Source organism: Juglans regia, chromosome 16 (assembly GCF_001411555.2).
Source record: "Juglans regia cultivar Chandler chromosome 16, Walnut 2.0, whole genome shotgun sequence".
Classification (NCBI taxonomy): Eukaryota; Viridiplantae; Streptophyta; class Magnoliopsida; order Fagales; family Juglandaceae; genus Juglans; species Juglans regia.
The window spans coordinates 16,227,441-16,244,957 of record NC_049916.1 but is presented as its reverse complement, the minus strand read 5'-3'; the positions used below and the strand labels follow the sequence as shown (position 1 = coordinate 16,244,957).

Below are 17,517 nucleotides of genomic sequence, written 5' to 3'. Positions count from 1 at the left end.
AAAGAATATTAGTTTGAATAGCATTAACGTTCATCTTACGTAGTTGCTGTGAAAGATTTTCCATCTACGCCGCCAGTGTGGTAATAGAATCAAGTTCAAAAACTCCAACCGCCTTTCTTGGCATTTCTCTTTTTGCAGACCATTGATAATTTTTGGATGCCAATTCTTCCAGAAGTCCATAGGAGGCTTCATGAGTCTTACCCATTAATGCTCCTCCGGCGGCCGCATCAACCATAGATCGATTTGTGGGTCCCAAACCATTATAGAATGTCTGTACTTGAAGCCAGGGGGGAGGTCGTGATGTGGACACTTGCGCAATAAGTCTTTATATCTCTCCCACGCCTCATACAATGATTCACCCTCAAATTGGGTGAATGTAGTAATATAATTCCTTAATTTCGCTGTTTTGGCCGGAGGGAAATATTTTTCTAAAAATGTTTGTGCCAACTTCTCCCAAGTGGTGATAATGCCTTGCGGCAAAAAATTCAACCAAACTTTTGCTTTTTCCCTAAGTGAAAAAGGGAAAGGTCTCAATTGGATTGCATCATCTGTCACTCTGTTGTGTTTAAAAGTATAACAAATTTTCAAGAAATTTACAATATGGACATTAGGATCCTCTTGTGACAGCCCTTCAAACTGGACGGTTTGTTTGATCATTTGAATGATGGTCGGCTTGGTCTCTAAGTTATTGACTTGTATAACTGGTCGCCTTATATTGGACGTTGCCCTATTGACTGAGGGCATTGCATAGTCTATTAGTGCCTTGTGCTCTTGGTCGGCCATATTAACTTCACAGGAGGCAACCTTTTTCTTTTTCTCTTTATTGATCTGACATAAGGCTTTTTCAATTTTGGGATCGAAAAGCATATGCTCCAACGATCTAGATCGGCACATGCACTTCTGATTTTTGAAAAGATCAAAGTGAGATAAAATTAAATCTTTTTCTTCTTTTTAATAAAATAAAATGAAATTCAAAGTAATAAAAATCTAGCTGATATCAATATCAACAACAAATAACTATTCCTCGACAATGGCGCCAAAAACTTGTTCACATAAAAATATAATCTGCAAGTGCACATAATCGTTACAAGTAGTAAAGTGTTATAAAGAAAATGGTTATCGAACCCACATGGAATAATTATGCTATTGAGTATTGAAATTGAATAAATTAATTACTATTTAGAAAACTGAAATTTGAAGACTGGTTTTGTAACGCCCCGTCCCCGAGGGTTCGGAGAGTTAACTCATGTCACTTAAAAATCATTTTCCTTCCACATAGTATATATTCTAATTTTTCTCTATCGCACAAAATACTCATATATTTACATCAATTACTCCAGAATAACTATTCTAAGACAATACAAAATCTTAATATAAACATCAATCTTCCAACAAATCACATCATCAGAGCACAACAAGCTTACTGAATGAAAATCCTCAATACCCATATAAACCTTCTATGCTTAAACCATCATTCTTAACTCTTCTCACCCATGCTCCATATCCTTGATCCTCAACTGAAACATTCAAATCATCTGAAAAATATTGTGGAGATAAGGGGTGAGTTATCAACAACTCAGTAAGCAGAGAACATATACTAGTATGTAAACATGAGCCTTTTCAGAAAGTTCAGCATGCAGAAACAAAAACATTTTATTTTTATATGCAGATCTCAGAAAAATGTGTTATCATAAAATTAGAGCGATTTTTCAATCTTTTCATACTCAAAATCAACAATTTATATTCAAGGATTCCTTTCATATTCAAAAACGCTTTGACATAACATAACTGAACATTTTCATCTTATCATATCATATCATATACCATGTTTAACCCCCGTGGTAGGGTTGTGCTATCCCCGGTGGCCAAATCAGGCAGTATCATGTGATGAACTTCCCCTTTTTCAATCTCGGAGCCCCGAGTGTGCACACAGAAAAGAACACATAAAAAGACCACTTTGTTTCCAAAGTGGGTGCACTCATATCATATCATATCATGGTGGTACCAATCATATCACGTGAACCAGTATCATCTCAGAACCATATTCAGAATAGATAAGTATGCCAAAGTTTTATCATATCAAAACACGTGCAAAACATATTCATTTCATTTCCATTCTATCAAAAACAGATCCAAATCATTTCATATCACATGCATAAAAATCTCAATAATAACATATTCGCTCTTTTGCATATTTCATAAACATGTCAAATATTACTCATGTCTACACATTTCATGTCAAAAACATTTCTTTTCTCTTTCATACGTATCTCATGAGGGAATGCAAAACATATACTAAAGTTGTTTTTCACTTTTTCTTTTTAAAACAACATGCACATTTTTACAAACCAACCTCAGTTCATTTCTTTTTATACAAATCTAGCATAGGAACCCCGCTTACCTGGACGACTTAACTTTTCCAGAATTTTCCTCAAATATGTCGAGTCGACTATAAATCGTCACCTATAAAGATAATCACGTAATTTCCGTAAGTTTCCAATCAATCACGTATTTCGATATTTAAACCTAAACTTAAACAATAACCCATTTTAATTCCTCGAAACTTAAAACTCTCACTTTCTAAAATCATCAATATCCACCATAACCAAAGTCAAACTCAAAACACCAATATTTAAACTCGAAACTGTCAATAACCTCACATAATAAACTAATCACTCAAACAACTCCATAATCCAATCCAACCGACTCCCCTTACTCCTCGGACTCAGTCCGGCACAACCAACCAATTCATAGTAAATATGAGTTAGCGCTAAAATACATTTAAATCTCAAAAGTTCTTTGGAAAAATACTTACAATGCTATAATATAATTTTTGAAAGATCACGGAGGTGCTAGAAGTGGCAACGCAGCAACAAAACAGTGCCAAATGCACTGTAACCGTGGGTCTCAAAAATTCACTTTTGAACGGGTGCAAACGAAGACCCGAGATTGATAGGGTAGGGCTTAGGGATGTCGGTGAAGCTAGTGGTGGTGGTGGTTGGCCGTGGGTGGCGGCGCAAAGGATGGTTGAAGTGCAAAAATATCCAAAACGGAAATATTGATGGTGGGGCTTCACCGGTGACAGATCGGAAGTGGGGTTGGGTCCATTGGGTTGCTAGGAGGTTGAGGATGATGTGGTGAGAAGATGGTTGTCGGAGGTAGCGCGACGGCGGCGCAGCGGCTCAAAGAGTGCCGCAGCTTGGTGATGCGTGTGGGAGCTAACGGCGGCGCGGTTGGGGCTGAGATTACAGGGGGGTGGTCGCCGGTGGCTGGGGAGGACGGTGGGCCAGACGGTGTCGCGCACGACGGCACAACGTGGCGGGGCTGGGTGGACGAAGAATGACGCACGGGAGAGAGGGAGGGGCTGGGTCGCGCGGGAGAGAACTAGGAAAAGAGAAGAAAAGAAAGAAAAGAAGGAGGAAAAAGAAAAAGAAGAAAAAGAAAAGAGGAAAGAGAAAATGTAGAGAAAGAAATGGGGTCCAGTCCTCACATATTGGGTCACAAAAATGATCCAACAGAAACGATTTTAAAACAGCAAGTGAAATAAAATAATTTAAACGCAGTGATTACAATGAAAATAAATAATTAAACCCAATAATAAGTTAATTTAATTTGAGAAGAAATTTAAACGCATAACAATAATTAATTTAAAGAAAGCACTTCAAAAAAATTAATTTTCGTAAACTAAAAGTCATAAAATAACCCAATTAAAATTCAATAATTTTAAAACAAGAGAATAAATTTTGAATCAATAAACATAATTTCTTCATTAAAAATACCCTAAAATACAGGGTGTTACAGGTTTATCTAAATTAAATTGAACCAAAGAATATTAAAATTATGATTTTAAAAATAATAAAAATAGATCTAGAACATTTGACTTCACTTAGCAAATCCCACACAATTTATTCTTCCTTGTTATAGAATTCCAATTATCCTAAATTGATGATAAAAATCTCTGGACAATTTAATATTTTCTCTCTAACAATACCAAAAATATCTCAAACTAATAACTCCATATCTCTATGTGAATTTAAGTAATTAGAGACTCGTTAAGTTCTTTGATTTTTCTTGAAAATCACTCTAGTCGCGGTAAAGCATATCTGCTTTCACTCAACTAATGATGCTTAATCCTAGAGCTTTAATCGCAAATCACCTCTCGGTCTCATTTCAACCCAAAAGATAAAACAATAGTTAGTTAGCAAATTGTAAGCATTAAGAATAAGGAATAAACACTCAATCATGGAAATATTGAAAATAAAATGACTTGGAATATAAATTGTGTGTTCAACGCTAGGCTACTTCAAAGCTCTAGAAAATAAAATTATTTCATAATGAAATTGCAAAAAATAACAATAATGTTCTTCGTTGGAGTTGGTTGAAGAAGCATGTAGCTCTCGCCTCTGCCTTCCAGATTTTCCTCCTCAAAAGAATAATAGACTCTCTAACACAAACTCTAAAAAATCGACTCTAAAGCAGAAAGAAAAAGATGATGAACTAAAGTTCATCCCACAATCTGGGATTAAATAGATGTAAAAATGCAAATTTGGAAACAACATAATGCAGCTCTAATCTAGCCTAAAAATCTGAAAAAGAGTTTCTAAATATAAATATTAACATAGAAGGAAAAAAAATATCCCAAGAATATTGGATTTATAAAATCAGAAGATTCCGTAATAATCGGCTTGATATGTGAAAATTGGGAGGATTTTGTAGTCAGCAGATTGAGTACAGAATTCGGGAGGATCCCATCAGGTAGACGCCGTGTGCGCTAAATATAACTGGCGCGGAGATCACAAATGAAAGGGCCTGGAGATCACTAATGAACGGGCACATAGATCACTATTGAACGGGCATGGAGATCACTCCTCGTCTACCCAGTGGTAAGTCTTCTCGCCTTTGGGCGCAAGAAATCTCTTTGCTGCCTCTTATCGGTCTGAATCCTTAGTCCCTTCTTTTGTATCAAAATGCTCTCCTTTTGCACTAAATCATTCATTCCTTCAAATTCAAGAAAATAAATAAAAATATGTTGAAATAAAATAAAATCAATAAGATTGAAGGAAAAATGACACTTTTCATAATTAAAAGAGTGATAAAAATAACATAAAAATAGCACTTATCACGCAACTTGATAGAATAAACCCATTTGCAACCAATGGCTTTAACCTTGGCAAGACAAGGGACAACATTCCATGAATGATTATACTGAAGAGCTCGAAGCTCTTCGGCTATTGCCTCACGCCAACAGTCTTGTTTAGCTGCCTTAGAATAACCTGATGGAATGAGAATGGAAGACAAAGTAACATGAATAGAGGCATGCGAGAAACCATACCGATCCGGTGGAGGAGACACTCTGGTTGAATGTCGAGGAACTGAGGGGTTTTTTGAATCACCCATAGAAGATACTGTCTAAGCAAGCTCAAATGGCAGATTAGGCTTAGGAAAGGGCAAAGTGGGTCATCGTCGTTCATATACAAGTCCAAGTTTGAATCGGTCAGGAGAAGGAGTAAAGTCATCAAAATGCGGCAAAACATGCATCTTAGGCAAAGGCTCAACATGAGAAGAAATGAACGACTGATTTTCAAAGAAGACAACATGACGAGAAATGTGAAATCTGTTAGTGCATGGATCATAGCAAACATGATGGGTACCAAGATGGACCTAGTCTTAAAGATCATTTGCATATTCCAGATGGGCCGATTACAAGGTCAAGAGCAAGAAGATCAAGGAGGCAATCCAAGGATTGATGCAATCGACTTGGGACAAGTCTAGCAAGAGCCCAACATTCAAGATGGGCTTGAATGATGAAGATCCAGTATTGATTCATTTGATACAAGCTATGGAAGAGGGCAACAACATGACTTAAAGGCTTTGGGCACTTGAAGGCTTTCAACTTGCTTAATTCATTTAAATGAGTTATTTTATTAGCTTGGAATAATTGAGTTTATTATGAGAAAGACTTAAGGGAGTGCCTATGCAAGGGCATGTTGAAAATGTTATTATTTTGTTAAACTAGGGTTTCAAGAGTACTGTAGTCATGACAGTATTCATTCAAGGGTATTTTTGGAAAAAGGGCTTTATTTTGGCTAGGGTTTTAATTAGGTTTTGGTTTAAATACTCTTTGTAGCCTCATTTTAATTAGTTTATGAAATGTAATGAATTTATTAATTGTGAGTTGAGTTTATCTCCTCTTGTTCTTGAATGGAATTTTGAACTTATCAAAGGCAAATCACAACCTTTATAGCGTTCTTTCTTATAATTTAGGTTCTTGAGACAGGTTCTACAACGGATCTAGATTTTCAAATAATCTAGGTTCTTGAAGCGAGTTCCTCAACGGGTCTAAATTTTCCATTGGCTTGATTTTGACTTTCTTGAGTGAGTTTTCAAATTGATTGGGGTGAGTTCAAGGGATTCTATTCCTAAGGGTTCATATCATTTGGTGTTTAGAGCTCGGTTTCCAATCAGGTCCGATTCTATCTTTTAATTCTTGCATCTTTAAATTGAATTCTAGGGCTTCATTATTCTAGGTTTGCAAAACAAAAAAAACAAAAAGTAGATTGCCGAAATTCTTAGGGTTTTTGGTTTGGTTGAAATTTGCATCACCTAGGGTTTTAAAATTCTAGTGTTTCTTGCATCTCTAAGTTTGTCAATTGCTTGGAGTGCCGTTCCATTTATTCTCTTATACTTCATTGTTAATTCTTGTGTGTATGAATTCAATTGCTTGATTATCACAATTGAATATTCCTATTTGTGATTGAATTAGAGAAAAGAAAAGAATCGAAAAAGAAAAGAAAAGAAAAGAAAATTGAAAAACAAAGAAAAGAAAAGAAAATGTAGCATATTCAAAGACATTTGTTTCGTATTTACTCTTTCCTTCATAAATTTCCTTGACTCTCGTGTCATTTTATTCATTCCTTGTTTCTTGAACCATATCTGGTTGGAATAATACAATGTTGTATTGTCTTCATTTAGTTCAACAAGTTTTTAAAGAACATGAGTGGGAAAACTATTGAAGTAAAAGGCAATAGAGTGTGTGACTATTATCGGGAAAAAACCAATTAAGAGTGAAACACGAGAAGAGTATCATTATTTGAGTGTAAACACGTAAGGGAGTGTGTGAGATTTTCCACTAACATTCTTTTTGTGCAGCACATTACGATGTCTCATAGGAGTGACTCATCACCAAAGGGGATGACAGATAACTCATCCTTTGTGTTGCAAGCTATGCAACAACAGTTTGAGAGATTGAATTTGGTGTTGGGTGAAGTGAGGGATATGATGGATCAACGAGATGCAATATGTAGAAAACTGCAAGGTGGGAGAGATAGGAGGTAGTGTGAGCCTAGTATTGAATGTAAGTATAAGAATGAAGAGTATGGTGAGTCTCTTATTACCAGGCGTGCTCTCAATACACAAATTAAGATGGATAATACAGAGCAGCAGAGCAAGAACATTTTTCATACTAGATGCCACATCAACAACAAGGTATGTAGTATGATCATTGATGGGAGGAGTTGTATTAATTTGGTTAGCATTACTTTAGTTGAGAAATTGAAGTTACCTACCTTGAAACACCCTAGACCATACAAGTTGTAGTGGTTGAGTGATTGTGGGGAGGTTAGGGTAAATAAGCAAGTGTTAGTTTCTTGTTCAATTGGGAAATACTAGGATGTGGTATTTTGTGATGTAGTGGCTATGCATGCTAACCATATTTTATTGTAAAAGTTGTGGCAATATGATTGGAATGTGATCATGATGAGTTAGAGAACATGTACAGTTTTGAAAATGATGGAAAAACAATCAAACTTGCTCCTTTAACTCCAACACAGGTTCATGAGGACCAACTAGAGCTGAAAAGTGAGATTGATAAAAAAAAAAGAGGGGGTAAAAGTGAGGTTGAGATTGAGGAAAAAAGAAATAGTGAGACTGAAAATGAGAGAGAAAGAAAAATGAGAGAGAAAAAAGATGAGGGTGAGGCTGAAATCTCAAGAAAAAAAGAGAATGAGTTGAAAAACAATTGTGAGGTTGAGAGTTTAAAAAAAAGGAGAGTGAAAGAAAAAAAGTGTGAAAAGGAAAAAGAGAGAGAGAGAAAAAAAAGAATGGGGCCGAAACATCAAGAGGAAAAGAGAGTGAAAAAGAAAATAGAGAGGTGGTTGAGAGTAAAAAAAAAGAGTGGAGTCACGAGAGAAAAAAGAAAGAGAGATTGCAGAGACAAACAGAAAAACGAAAGTGAGTTTTTATATTAAGGCAAGTTTTTATACTAACGAATTTAACGACTCTTTGCCTAGTGTTGTTGTTTCTTTGTTGCAGGGATGTGAGGCCATGATCGATAGCGGTGTTTTAGTGGATTGCCACCTATTAGAGAGTTAGAGCATTACATTGACTTTGTGCTAGGTGCGACAATCCCTACCCGAACTTTCTTTGTAGAACATGAGTCATTGGCACACGTGAAGGGACAATGTAAGTTGAATAGAATGCATGCCAAGTAGATGCAATTCATTGAGACATTTCCTCTTGTAATCAAGTACACACAAGGTAAGGAAAATCTTGTGTTGATGCCTTATTAAGAAGGTATGTCCTTGTCATTATTTTAGATGCTAAGTTATTGAGACTTGAATATGATAAGAAATTGTATGTTAATGATGATGGCCTGGCTAGTGTGTATGGAGTACGTGAGAAAGCATCGTTTGGTCATCTCTATAGACTAGATTGATATTTGTTTAAAGAGAATATGCTTTGTGAGCTTACTAGTCTTATGCGTGAGTTGCTTGTGCATGGATTTGGTTTGATGGATCATTTTGGTGTAAATGAGATTTTAGAGGTGTTGCATGAACTTTTATGGGAGTATTATTTGCCATTCATTGACTTGTTGCATGAACATTTGCGGTAGTATCATTTGCCCTTCATTGAGTTTGCATATAATTGGAGTGATCATTTTGATGCAAAAAAGACTTTAGATGTGTTGCATGAACGTTTGTGGGAGTATCATTTGACATTCATTGACATGTTGTATGAACGTTTGTGGGAGTATCATTTGCCATTCATTGACAGGTTGCATGAACGTTTGTGGGAGTATCATTTGTCATTCATTAATGTGTTACATGAACGTTTATGGGAGTATTACTTGCCACTAATTGAGTTTGCATATAATTGGAATGATCATTTTGGTGTAAGGAAAACTTTAGATGTGTTTCAAGGACGTTTGTGGGAGTATCATTTGCAATTCATTAAATTGTTACATGGACGTTTGCGAGAGTATCATTTGCCCTTATTAGGGTATGCATATAATAAAACCTTGCATACTACTATTTCTTATTCTCTTTTTGAAATTGTTTATGGTTTTAATCCACTTACTCCTTTAGTTTTGATACTTTTGCTTGTTAATGACAGGAGTAACTTGGATGGACCTTTTCAAATTCTTGAGAAAATTAATGATAATGCATATAAAGTGGATCTTTCAGGTAAGTATCATGTTTATGCTATTTTCAATGTTACTAACCTTTTTCCCGTTGATGCAGGTGGAGATTCGAGGCCAAATCCTTTTGAGGAGAGGGAGAATGATGAGCACCAAGATGGATCTAGTCTTAAAGATCATTTGCAAGTTCCAGATGAGCCAATTACAAGGTCAAGAGCCAAGGAGATCAAAGAGGCAATCCAAAGATTGGTGCAATCCACTTGGGACACGTCTAGCAAAAGCCCAACATCCAAGATGAGCTTGAAGGATGAAGATCCAGTTTTGATTCATTTGATACAAGCTATGGAAGAGGGTAACAACATGACTCAAAGGCTTTGGGCACTTGAAGGCTTCTAACTTGCTTAATTCATTTAAATGACTTATTTTATTAGTTTAGAATAATTGAGTTTATTATGAAAAGGACTTAAGGGGGCGCCTATGATAGGACATGTTGGAAAATTTATTATTTTGTTGAACTAGGGTTTCAAGAGTACTGTACCATGACACTATTCATTTAGGGGTATTTTTGGAAGAAGGGCCTTTATTTTGGCTAGTGTTTTAATTAGATTTTGGTTTAAATACTCTTTGTAACTTCATTTTAATTCGTTTATGAAATTTGATGAATTTATTCATTGTGAGTTGAGTTAATCTCCTCTTGTTCTTGAATGAACTTTTGAACTTAACAAAGGCAAATTACAATCTTTGTGGCGTTCTTTCTTATAATTTAGGTTCTTGAGACATGTTCTTCAACGGGTCTAGATTTTCATATAATCTAGGTTGTTAAAACGAGTTTCTCAACAGGTCTAAATTTTCCATTAGCTTGATTTTAGCTTTCTTAGGTGAGTTTTCAAATTGATTGTGGGTTCAAGGAATTCTAGTCCCACGGGTTCATATCAAAACATAACCTTTGTGTGAAACACTATGACTCATAAAAGCACACTTAACAGATTAAGCAGATAAGTTATGACGTTCATGGGATGGCAAATGAACAAAATAAATGCAACCGAAAGTATGCATATCAAGATAATGAGGTTGCTGATGATAAAGACGAAAGTAAGGAGTTTCAAAATTCAAGACATTAGACGGAAATCTATTAATTAGATAAACTGCTGTAGATAATGCTTCGACCCAAAATTTAGGTGGAACAGATGAGTGGAGCAATAAAGTACGAACAACATCCAACAAATGTCTATTTTTATGTTCCGTGACACCATTTTGCTAACGTGTATAAGGACAAGACTATTGAGAAACAAGGCCTTTTTGTTGGAGAAAATCGTGAAACTTACTAGACATATATTCACCACTGGAATTAGATCTTATAATCTTGATTCTGGAAGAAAATTGCGTCTCAACATAGGCGATGAATTGTTGGAAAACAGAAAAGACCTTAGATTTAGAATGAAGAAAATAAATCCAAGTATACTTGGTATAATCATCAGTGAAAGTAACAAAGTATTTATAATTCGCATGTGAGGTAACAGGAGAAATTTCCCAAACATCACTATGAATCAAATTGAAACAACTTTCAGTAGGACTACCATGAGAGGGAAAAGAAAGAGACTTACTTTTACCTAATTTGCATGTAGAGTAATCAAAAGAGAGATGAGAAGAAAATTGATCTTTATTGCCCAATAAATCAGAGTTTATTAAATGAGATAAAACAACAGAGTTAGTGTAACACCCCGTATTTTAGTGTAATTTTTTTTACTGAAGGGATTTTTATTATTTATTCAAAAATTTATCCTTCTATTTTAAAATTGGTTGGATTTTTTTAGTGAGTTTATTTCTATGATTTTAATTTGTTAAATTGGTGAAAATTATTTTATTGTGTGCTTTCTTGATATTTATTTATTGTTATGCATTTAAATTGCTTTTAATATTTAAATTAATCACTGGGTGATTTAATTATTTCAATTTGACTTTACCATTACGTTTAAATTATTTTATTTAACTTATGGTTTTAAAATCGTTTCCGTTGGATCATTTTCGTGACCCAAGTTATGAGGATTGGACCTCATTTCTTTTCCCCTCTTTTTCTTTCCTCTCCTTTTCTTTTCCTTTTTTTTTTCTTTTCTCCTTTTTCTTTCGGTTTCTTCTCTCCTGCGCGATCTCTCTCTCTCCTCTCCTCCGCCCGTTTCCTTCTCTCCCTCCCAGCACCGTCGTCCGCCGGCGGTGGTCGACACCGCCCAGCCCCTCCGCTTCCCCTGCCGCCGACGAAGCTACCCCTCCATTTTTAGCCTCCCTTGTGCCGCCGTTAGCCACCACGAGACCCACGAAGCCGCGGCACTCTTTCCGCCGCTGCGCCGCCGTCGTTCCACCACCGGCCACCATCTTCCTACCACTTCATCCCCGACCTCTTGGCAACCCAATGGACCCAACCCCGGCTCCGATCCGTCACCGGTGAAGCACAACCAAGCCCATCTCCGATTTCGGCCTTTGGCCTAAAAACACCCCTTGCGCCGCCACCCACGGCAAACCACCACCACCATTGGCTTCACCGACCTCTCTAGGCCCTACCCTATCATTTTGGGGTCTTCGTTTGTCTCCGTTGAAAAGTGGGTATTTGTGACCCACGGCCACAGTGTATTTTACACTGTGGTGTTGCTCAGACGTCGCCTTTTTCAGTTTCGTGATCCTTCGGAAATCATTATATAGCAATGTAAGTATTTTTTTCAAAGAATTCTCGTGAATTTAATGTATTTTTGCACTAGCACATTACACTGTATTTTAATTGCTGGTTGGTTTTGCCGGACTGAGTCCGAGGAGTAACGGGGTTGATTGGATTGGGTGATGGAGTTGTTAGTATGATTGGTTTAGACTATGAGATTTGTTGGCTGTTCGGGTTTAAATATTGGTGTTTTGTGTATGACGTGGGTTGTGGTGGATATTGGTGATTTTATGAAGTAATGATATACTTTGGGATTATGAGGATTTTTTTAAGTTTTGAGAAATTAAGATAGATTATTTTAGAAGCTTAGGCTTAAATATGGAAATCCGTAATTGGTTGAAAACTTACGGAAATTGTGTGATTATTTTTTTATAGGTGACGATTATTAGTCGACTCAACATTTTTTTGAAGAAATTTCTGAAAAGCTAAGAAGTCCAGGTAAGCGGGGTTTATATACTAGTTTTGCATAAAATAAATGAAAGGAGGTTGACTTTGAGAATAAATGTGTTTATTTTTGAAAGAGATGATCTGAAAACAACCTCAAATGTTTATTCTGCATATGCATAAATTCTATATAAGGGAAAATGTTTTTCTGTCATGACTAGTGTAGACATGAGCAAGTTTTGTGTACTTTATTTCTGAACTATGTAAAAGAGCGAATATGAAAATCTGGAAGTTTTGTTATGAACAAATGAGAATATTTTGTTTATGTTTATCTCGAACATGTGAAATGATCTGAAGCCTTTCAATGTTTTGTTTTGATATGAGGTATCATCTGAGAATCTTGGCATGATGTTCTGATTCTGTATATGATTGTAACCGGATTTTCGATGAAATCCGTTCTGTTTCTGTTAAGGCCCAGCCACGGGTATAATGGTGGTTTATAACCCTACCACGGGGGTGAAACATGGAAAATGGCCCAGCCACGGGTATAATGGTGGTTTATAACCCTACCACGGGGGTGAAACATGGAATATGGCCCAGCCACGGGTATAATGGTGGTTTATAACCCTACCACGGGGGTTAAACATGGTATTGTCCCGATGTGATATTAAATGAAGATAAGATTATAATGTTTCAGTTTAGAAATGTCAACGGATTCTATTTTTGGAATAAGTTCATTTTTCTGAAAATTTCGCTCTAATGTTTTTGTACAAGTTTTGTTTCTACATTCTGAAAGTAAATGTTCTGTTCGGCTTATCAAATGTTATAAATGCTCATGTTTACATGCTAGTATATGCTCTCTGCTTACTGAGTTGTTGATAACTCACCCCGTTAATCTTCATAATATTTCAGATGACATCGATGGCTCAGCTGAAGATCAGTATTAGAATCTATGGAGAAGATTAGCATTGTTTTGTTGTTGGGTATCTCATGATATTAGTGTTGGTGTTGGAGGTTAATTATCTTTCTTAAGTTTGTTTCAATGGATTTAGACAGTTTATGGATACTTATGTTAATGTTATATTATTTCTAGTTGTTATTTGAGACATGAAGAAGAGTTGATTTTATTTGGGTTGTTGGATTGAATATTGGATAGAGGAGTTTATTTGATTTATTTAATTGAAGTATATACGTTCGATTTGAGGTTTGGGAAAATGGATAAATTCTTGAATTTGGAAGTACTCTAGCCTTGTTATAGTTGATTATCAGGTTTTATGAGTTAACTCTCCGGACCCTCGGGGTCGGGGTGTTACAGTTAGAATGACCCAACCATTTGTGCCATACATCACCCTTATTGTTGACAATATTACAAGAAAATGAAAGAACAGTAGGAATGGAAAAATGCAAAGGAAATAAACTCCAACTTTAGGCCCTTCGCGAGTATCTTCCCCGATATGTGATCCTGCACAAGACAACCAACACAAGAAAAACGAACATGACAGTTGTTATCAACCAACTGACCTACTGTTATAAGACTAGTGGAAAGCTTAGGAGATACAAAAACATCTCTAACTATGGAATTAACATCCCAATAGCATGAATAGGTAACTGATTACTATTAGCAATCTAAATTTGTGATGAGCCATTATACGTCTGAACATTGCTCAGTGCATCAAAAGAACTATTCTTGTGATTAGACGCACCAGAATCAACAAGCCACGATAAGGATGGAAGTGAACCATTACCTTGTAGCCCTAAGGTTGAAAATGTTGAGTTGCACCATCTCAGGAGTAAGAGCAGATGAATCACCAACAATAGTAGAGTTATCGGAAGTAGATGGACTCACAGTGGCCTGATAAGCATTAGCCTGACGATTCTGGGGCCGTATAGGACATTCTTTGATAAAATGCCCCAACTTCTTACAGTAATTGCAAGATTTCCTCGCACAGTGAGCAGCAATATGGCTGTATTCCTTGCAGCCGAAACATTGAACCTTCTTCATGTCGTGTCCCTTGCCTTTCCCATGAGCTGCATAAGCCACTGCATTTGGTAACATTTTGTCTTGTTGATAAGTGGTGATCTCGTACTCCAATAGAAAATGCTGGGCAGTATTATCCTAATTATACACTTTTCTTAAGTACTCCCACATAGATTTAGTAGTCTTATAAGGCCTCCGATTAAGAACAATAAGAGGGTCAACAGATCCTAAAATCCATATCATCGCCCTAGCATCTTTGATCTTCCATTGAGCCAATTTAGGAATCTCAGTAAGAGCAGGATCACTCCCATCTATATGACCTCATAACTCTTTTCCCATAACAAATAAACAAAATTGAAATTCCTAGCCAAAGTAATTCTTACTCGTGAATTTCACAGAAAATGAATCAGAAGACGTGATGCCCGTAAGAGAAAAAAACACAAGTCCAGAAAACAATACATGCCCACTCCCCACAAATTGTGCCGATAGACCCACACCCAGACAAAAGTGCCGACAACCAAAGGAACTTCACAACAATTGCCACAGCCCAAAACTCAGCAAAGAACTCGCAGATAGTCCCAAAAATCTACAAAGAAGTCACAGACAGCACACAAACAAGAGTACGGAGATTCTAGTATGATCTCTAAGAACTAGAATCACTTAAAAATTCCCAGACAATGCCGATAGGAGGATAAAACTATCACCCACCAATCGAAAAAATGTCGCAGCCCTCAAAGCACTCACAGAAGATGTCGACAACCCCAAAACTCCCACACAGTGCCGATAGATGAGTAAACTATCACCCACCAAGCCAAAAGTTGTCACAGCCCTCAAAGCATTCACAGAACATGCCGACAGTAGGAAAACTGGCACCTACAATGGGAAAAAAAATAATTTCCTCACTAGAAAGAAGCAAAACTATCTCTAAGGTTTGGCTCTGAAACCATGTCAAATTAGATTGAATGCCTCCTTTGTGAGGATTTCCTTTCATTATATAAGCACAAGTGTGCGTGATACAAGGCTAGAATCAAGCCAAATTTACAACAATCAAATCTGTCTACAAAAGGAAACTAGGACTATTTACATAATCTGTCTAAATAAGGAGCATGATTTGTCTAAGTAAGGAGCCATATAAATATATATATATATATACACAGATTAGGAAAGCTGAATAAGGAAGGTCTTTTTGTCAATTAGGAAAGTTAAATAGGAAGGTCTAGTTGTCATGGCAAGGATTCCATTAGGAATCACAGTAATAACACAGACCCTTATCCCTCCTGTCTTTCATCTGTTGGGGCTTGATTTTTGGACAGGGACAATGGCTTTTTGGTTGTAAGGAATGGCTTTTTGGTTGAAAGGGAGGTTATTTGTATGGCTGGGTGGGTGTCTCAGGATTCCTCGGCCAAGGTTGTAGCTTAAGCCCCTCATGCTCTTCTTTCCCAACCCCATTGTTTCTTCTTGAATTTTTGCTAGACTGTAAGCTAACAATAGTGTTCTTGGGTTAAACATACGCACTGGCAGCCTTATTTCATCTCTTAAACCATTGAGAAAATAGCTCAGTTTATATAACTCTGATAGTCCCCTCAGTCTATTAGACAGCCCTTCAAAGCTAGCCTTATATTCCTCCACTGACCCCATTTGCTTTAACTTGGTTAAGGACTCCATTGGATCATCATAAGCTTATGGTCCAAACCTCACCAATAAGGCTCTAGTAAAGCCTTCCCAATCCTGGATAGTACCTGATTCCTCTAGATCCTGGAACCACACCGAAGTTAGTACTTCCATGTGGAATGAGGCCAATCTTAATTTGTGTTGGGGTAGAGTGTTGTAATAGGCAAAATAATGGTTGGTTTTGTACAGCCAACCATTTGGGTCATCTCCATGAAAAGAAGTGAAGCCAATTTGTACTTGTCGAGGCTATACCTCCATATCCATGTCCCTTTGGTGAAATCTTTGTTGTTGGTTGCCTGAAGAGCTCTCTGCCCTTGGATTGTCATTGTTCTTCTTCTGTAACTCTACAGTAATAGTGGCCAATTGTTGCATCACCGTATTTGATTGCCTCTTTAGAGCTAACATCTATGCTTCCAAGTTTTTGAGCTGAGAATCTGTGAATTTCTTCAAGGATGTCAGCCCATCTTGGAGTTGATTGAGATGAGTTCCTTCTGTAATCTTAAAGTTGATTGAATGATTGTTACTTGGGAGGGATCACTATTTGATACCAACTATAACACTGTAGTATTTTTGTTTAAGTATTTTATGTAAATGGATACTGGTTTGTAATGGTGATAACTCACTTAGAGGACGAGGACCTCCATGGATGAAGAAGAAAAGAGAGAGACACAGAGAGAAAGAGAAAGGAAGAATATTCTGATTCAAATTTTGCATAACATAAAAGGGTGCCAACGTTCCACCCAAATAGGACTGACAATACAAACTGTAACTAACTGATTCCTCTTCTAGAACACTATGAAATGACTACAATTGTAATAAAACGATAGTAACTACTAAAGCATGTAAATGGGCCTCATGACCAAAGACAGAACTCTCCTGAACTTCAATTCTTCAGTTCTCCTTCCTTCTCGCTGTTAGACAGATTCTTCCTTCTTCTTCCTAGATGTATTATAATAGTGAATTTTCCTTTGGGTAAAAATACCAAGTGTTACAAGCCTAATAATAATTTCACACAAATTCTTAGCTTAACACCATATGAAATAGTAAATACAACACTCTCAACATAGATATTAACCTCATATAAATAGTAAAATTAAACTCTCTAAAGTTAAGTCCTAAATGATCTCAAGTCATTAATTTTCAAACCCTCGCCAAGTTTACTTTCAAACCATCATACTACTGAAGTCCACGCTTCCGTTGCATACTCTGATAACTTTGCCAAGATGTCTAAACTAAGAGTCTATTCCATTCTACTACCTACCAAAGTGACTCTTATCAAACTTTCATAGCAATCCGACTTCTTGTCTCCCAAATCCATACACACTCAATTGTACTCTTAAATATTCTCTATCATTCTTAGCT

General features: G+C 36.6%; 1 non-coding gene across 1 annotated transcript; it reads left to right on the top strand.

The window, feature by feature from the left end:
* Window positions 1–292: 292 nt before the first annotated feature.
* Window positions 293–399, top strand: LOC118344944. Its single transcript, XR_004798671.1, has one exon. It is a non-coding gene; the product is annotated as a small nucleolar RNA R71 (small nucleolar RNA).
* Window positions 400–17,517: the final 17,118 nt, after the last annotated feature.